This window comes from Delphinus delphis, chromosome 14 (assembly GCF_949987515.2).
Source record: "Delphinus delphis chromosome 14, mDelDel1.2, whole genome shotgun sequence".
Taxonomy (NCBI): domain Eukaryota; kingdom Metazoa; phylum Chordata; class Mammalia; order Artiodactyla; family Delphinidae; genus Delphinus; species Delphinus delphis.
Window position 1 is genome coordinate 88,426,128 of NC_082696.1, and position 6,000 is coordinate 88,432,127.

Genomic DNA, 6,000 nt, shown 5'->3' on the forward strand with positions numbered 1-6,000 from the left:
GTACAAATGAGAATGGACCAAGGTTTGAGCAGGTACAGGAGACAATCCACGCATGCACAACACCAAGAAAAGGTAGACAGGAAAAGGTAGACAGACATGGTGTGTAGGAAATCACGAGACCAGTCCAATGGGAAGAGACTTAAACAAGACTGAAACTCACTTTCGAAACCTCCGTCTCCAACTGGACAATTCGCAAGACACAGGTTCACCAAAGTGGCCAAATATTCAATCCCTTTAATGGAGAGGAACAGTTTAAAATTTTATTGCTTTAGTTTGCCCCAAAAGCAACTATCAAAGGTTGGCAGGACACAATGAAGGCTTAATTTTGTTAACATAGTTAAGTCTCTCTCTCTCAGAACTAGCCCACTTAGCTCCAGGTTCCTTAGCGCACCCGATGCACTTACACAGCCTTCATGAGCTTTACACAACTGGAAGGTCACATCTTTATTTCTTACCGCAGGAACACGACTTCTGTAAACTTCATTTCTGTCACAACCTAAAGCAAAAATATTGTAAAATGAGTGGTTTAAACCGTACATTTTATCATCATTAAAAAGCACCTAAATAAAAAGAAAAAAAGCATCTGCTCTGTGCTAAGGATTAGAAACGACTCCTGCCCTTAAAGCCTTCATTAAGGAGGAAGATGTATAAACTCAAAATTTCAATCACATGAGATAAATAAACATAACCTTTATGCACAGAGGTGCCTATGGAGGCAAAAAGTTATATCTAAGTGACAGCTTCATGAGAACCCTGAAGTAGAATCTAGAAAGATGAGGCTATGCAGAGTTGGAGTAGGAGGTGCATTAACTGCAGAAGGAACATCTGTGAAAAGACACTCAAGCCTGACTCCTGCTGGGCACTGTAAATACTTCAGGTGGGGACGACTAAAGGCCAGGCGTCCAAGTGTGAGAAGAGACACAAAGGAAAATAGAGATGCTGGCAGAAGCAAGCCTGGGAGAGAGCATGGCTTTTATCCCACAGGTGACGAGGCCTGGGACTACCACTAGCTGAGTAAGGGTGCCTCCGCTGATTAGAAAAAGGCGCCCCGCTGCTGAAGGACCAATTAGACAAAGGGAGTGATCCCAGAAAGTTCCCCTTCCTCAGGGCCAAAGAACGCCATGACGGGGCTTCCCTGGTGGCGCAGTGGTTGAGAGTCCGCCTGCCGATGCAGGGGACACGGGTTCGTGCCCCAGTCCGGGAAGATTCCACATGCCACGGAGCGGCTAGGTCCGTGAGCCATGGCCGCTGAGCCTGCGCGTGCGGAGCCTGTGCTCCACAACGGGAGAGGCCACAACTGTGAGAGGCCCGTGTACCGCAAAAAAAAAAAAAAAGAGCCCCATGAGGCTTGGCCCAGCACAGTGCAGACTACACGCCTCCGTGTAGAGCACACGCTGGGTGGCTAGTATGAACTAACTCTGTGTGGGCAAGCCATTAGCAGCATTATTTTAAGCATAGCTTTTTATGTTACAAGATCACTCAACCCGAGTAGGCAGATGAACTTAGAGGAGCTGAGCCCAGGAGCTGCGAAAGCACCCAGGAGTTTCTGCCATAGTCTGGGCAAAATGTAATATGGATGAAGAAGCAAATTTAAGAGGAGGCCAAAATCTACAAGCTAGCCCCACTGGATTCAAGACATAAAGGAAGTTCAGTGAAGGAACTCTGAAGAGAAAGGGCTCAACAATAAATTTTTGTTACATTCAATGTAAAATATGTGGCAAAATTAAGTACAGTGGCCTTTAAGGTCCTTTCCAGCTCTAATTTCTTTTGATTTCTAACTTATTACTCTGCTTAAGTAAAGTCCCTTCAGAGGTACAGAACAGTTCTTACACCTGAATGGGATGCAAAGAATAATCTGACTTCTGTTCACCAGGGGATGAATTGAACTGTCCTTGCAGGAGAGAGAACAGATGGTGTGAACCCCAGATCCTAGTAAAGGGCCAGGCACACGATAAGTATTCAGCTTTTCGAAAACAAACGAACAATCATTTCCTTTCCTAGATCTTCACACCCTTCCTCTGCTGGCTACTTTCTCTCAGCTTATAAACATCCTCAAATATACCCACTTAAAAAACTCTCAGACCTATGACTCTTTGGATATTCTTGTGGATAACCTAAGTCTCTCCCATGCCTTCAAACACCTGTCCTTCCAGAAAGCCCAGATTTGTATCTTGGGCCCAGACCTGGCCCCTCTACCAGGCCCCTCTAAAGCACTGAAGATCAAGTAAGATCCTCTCCCCACCTCCAATCCCTCTCTACTGTGCTCTGTATCTCACAAAAAGATGCAGCTGTAAACTGTCACCCACACTTGCTGCCCTCCCTTTTCTAACTGGTCACCAGGCCTCACCCATTCTCTCTCAGATCTGCAAAATCCAGTCCCACCTTTTATAACTTAAGTGGGACCCTTTGATTACAATTCACGCTGCACCCAATCAACTGCCTTCCACATGGAGGTCCCAGTGAGCCTCTAAACCAGAATTCCATTTCACTGTTCTTTGGTGTTTCCCACAGCCTTCAGGATAAACATCCAAACTTCTGACATGACAAACAAGGCCCCTTTCTGTGGGGCCCCACTAGGTTTCCAGTATCAACTCTCATTGCTTTCCCAAACCCTGAGTTCCAGTCCTGTACCTGAGTTTTGCCATATTTTTTTATATTTCTCAAACTTTGACACACACTGCTCCCTCCTGCCACCCCAGGAGCTTCTACATATCCTTAGAAAGGATGGCACCTCCTCCAAGAGCCTACCCTGAACTTTCCCTTCCAAGATTCTATGCTCTGCAAAGGGGAAAGATGGCGGGGAGGGATACATTAGGAGTTTGGGAATAACATATACACACGACTATATATAAAATAGATAATCAACAAGGACCTACTGCATAGCACAGGGAACTCTACTCCGTATCCTGTAACAAACTGTACGGGAAAAGAATCTGAAAAGGAATGGATATATGTATAACTGAATCACTTTGCTGTACACCTGAAACTAACACAATATTGTAAATCAACGATACTCCAATATAAAATAAAAATTAAATTAAAGAAAAAAGAGGTTCTATGCTTTGTAGCACCAGAACTCACTTCTTCCAGAACACTGACTACTGTGCTTGTGTTTACTTGCCACCCAGTAGAAGGGGAGCTTACCTAGGGCAGAAGCGTCGTCTCCAGCAGTCCTTGGTTCTGACAACTCATTCAAGTACCAGGATACTTTACACACATAACCTGCTTAATTAATTCTAAGAACCCACAGAAAGAGTGGTTTTTAATGTCATTTTACAAGTGTGGGGATTGTAGCGCAAAAGAAACCTGCCCAGGCCACAGAGAGCATAAGCCCTGGAATTCAAACTCTAAGCTGCCTTCACACTGGTGCTCTTTCCACTATAGGATACTATTGAAAAAAAATTTCTTTTTCCTGAGCCCTGTTTGAATGGAAAGGAAATGAAGCTGGGATATATCAATTTCCTAATCGCTTTGGTCTGTACCAGGCAAAGTCATTCAACACACCAGGTAACATCTGTGCAACCATTAACGACGCTCCAAACTGTGCTAAGTGTTCTACATTGTAGAGTCTACAAGCATTAATAGAGTGAGACCTTGTAACCTCCACAGAGAGTGGGTCCTGTTAAGCCCATGCAACAGATGAGAACACTGAGACCTAGAAGCCTTAAAGCACTCGGCCGGGGTCACCGAGCTGGCAGGGGTCCTAAGCCGCACGCCCCGTCTAGTGCACGCACACCCGGGCACTGGGCACCGGTTCTAGTGCCCACCCTCCACCTTGCACCATCTAAAACCCCGCTTCTCAGCGCCCACATGAGGGCCCCTGGAAGCGGGAACTACAAACCTGTCTCGCCAAGCCGTGGCTGGAAGAAACTCTGGATACAGATCACGGGCAGAGGGTGCTCATGAGCGGCGTCCAGTCAACCCCACGGAGGCGGTCGGCGTTGAAGTCCAGCAGCCCTCCCGCAGGGAAGCGCGAACGGCGGGCAGAGGCAGCGAGTCCTGCAGCGCACACAGCTCCTCACAGCGCCAGAAGTCGGCCACGCTGTCGCGGCGCAGCTTCACCGAGTGATCATGGCCGGAGCGTGGCCTCGGGGACGCTGGCTGCGGACACGATGCCCACAGCCGCCTGGCGGTCCCTGCTCGCCTCCCGGCCCCTCGGGCGCCCACCGCCCGGCGGCTGCGGCGCCGCAGCGTGGGCAGGACCCACGTAGCAGGCGGAAGACGCAGGGCCACGGGCCCCAGCTACGCCGGCCCCCTCCATGCCACGACCCCGTGACCCCGCATCGCCGGCTGTTGGCGCCGGCCTCAACGCCCCGCGAGACGCGGCGCGGCGGTTTAAACTTCCGGGCGGGACCTTGGGGGCGGGGCTCGAGGACGTCAGCGAACGCCCTGTGCGCCAGCACGCAGCGGGGACCCGGCTTGAGGAGCAGTGGTGGAAGCTTCGAGACTAGGACGGCGCGAAAGGTAGGCGGTGTGGAGAATTTGGGGTTTCGAAAACGCGTTTGCTGACTGATCCAAACAAAAGTGAGACATGATTGTATCAGCGCATTTTAAAAGTAAACTCCCAATAAGTGTCTGTGCTCGCGCCGCCCAGGAGAGAGTGTGCACTTCGTGAGGGACACAGGAAAGGCTGAGTGAACGTTTGCCTGTGGTCCGTTACCTGGTGCGCGGGTGTGTGAATTTCTGCGGAGAGCCCTTAATTTCTGTAGTTTCTGCTGACTTGACACGGTGGTTGGCAAACGGTGACGTGTTCCGTGCATTTAGGACATGATCGTGGTTACTAATAATCACTTTGTTTATTTATTTGTACTGACAACTCCGAGAATTTACTACTGAATATCCACTTTACAGAGGAGAAACTGAGGCGTAGGAAGTGAAGTGACTGAGTGAGAGGAAGGACTCAGACGACTGGTGTCAGTAAATTAACCCTGCAAGGAGGCCGTTAGACCGCAGTGGCTCTAGCGATGCGGCTGCCTACGTAAACCAACCAAAATCTAAGCCTGTCAACGCCTCAGGGTGACGAAAACCGCTGAGGACAACCAGTCACAAACCACCAACTAGGCGTTAAAGCCATAGCAAATCAGTCATTTCCTTGCTCTGCTTCTGCCCTTTTAAAATAAACATCTCTGCAGCTCCTGTGGCTGGAGTGCTCCTCACCTCTTCCGCTTTGTGGTGCCTGAATTGAATCTATTTTTGCTCACATAAAGTGTTAAAACTTTAAATATGCCTCAGTTTGTCTTCTAAGATTGGCCGTAGAAGTTGGATTTGTGTCCAGTTTCTAGAACAGTGGTCGTCCTCTGGTCAGGCCTTAGGCGTTACGTGTACAACATTCCTCTTCTACCACCACCTTCTGGATGTCTCCACCCACTACCAGCTCCCACGCATCAGATCCCCTAGATGTGGTCAGCAGTGGCTTTTACATGCAACGTGCTCACATTATAACATCGCAGACACTCCTGTGTCCTCCAGCCAGTGTGTGAAGTGAAAAATTACCATTCCTGTTGAAGAGTCCCTGGTGTGACCACTTTCCCAAACACAGCCACTCCCCAGCTGACCCTGGACTGTATTTTCTTTGGGGTCTGTTTTTCTTCAGATGATTTTCTAGTAATTTATACAAATATGTGAATCTGGATAAACTAATATATTTTACTCTCAATTTCAGGTTGCGTCCTTTGCTCTCCAGCAATCATTGGAGTGCTGTTTTCAATATGTCCACGCAGGGATTCAAAATAACAAAAATGCTTTTGAAAAATAATGTCGTAGGTTGACAGAGTGGTTTATAAATTATAGCATATGCTTATGCTCTTAATTCTTCCTCACAACCCTGCTTATCATGGCTGGAATTGCTGCTACCCCTGTGGGGTCAGCTGTGGGCTGGCTGTAGCCGGGCTGGGGGACTGACGGGGCCACATGCCTCTTATGCCCCAGCTAGTAACTGGGGCTTGTGCTCAGGGCGGTAGCAGTGCTCCGAGAGGGAGAGTAGAAGCATCGTGGGAGCTA

At 48.6% G+C, this 6,000-nt stretch overlaps 1 pseudogene; it reads right to left on the bottom strand.

The window, feature by feature from the left end:
• The window catches only part of LOC132437193 (centrosomal protein of 78 kDa-like), a 30,320-nt pseudogene extending 26,059 nt beyond the window's left edge, over positions 1 to 4,261 (bottom strand).
• Between the last annotated feature and the right edge of the window lie 1,739 nt (positions 4,262 to 6,000).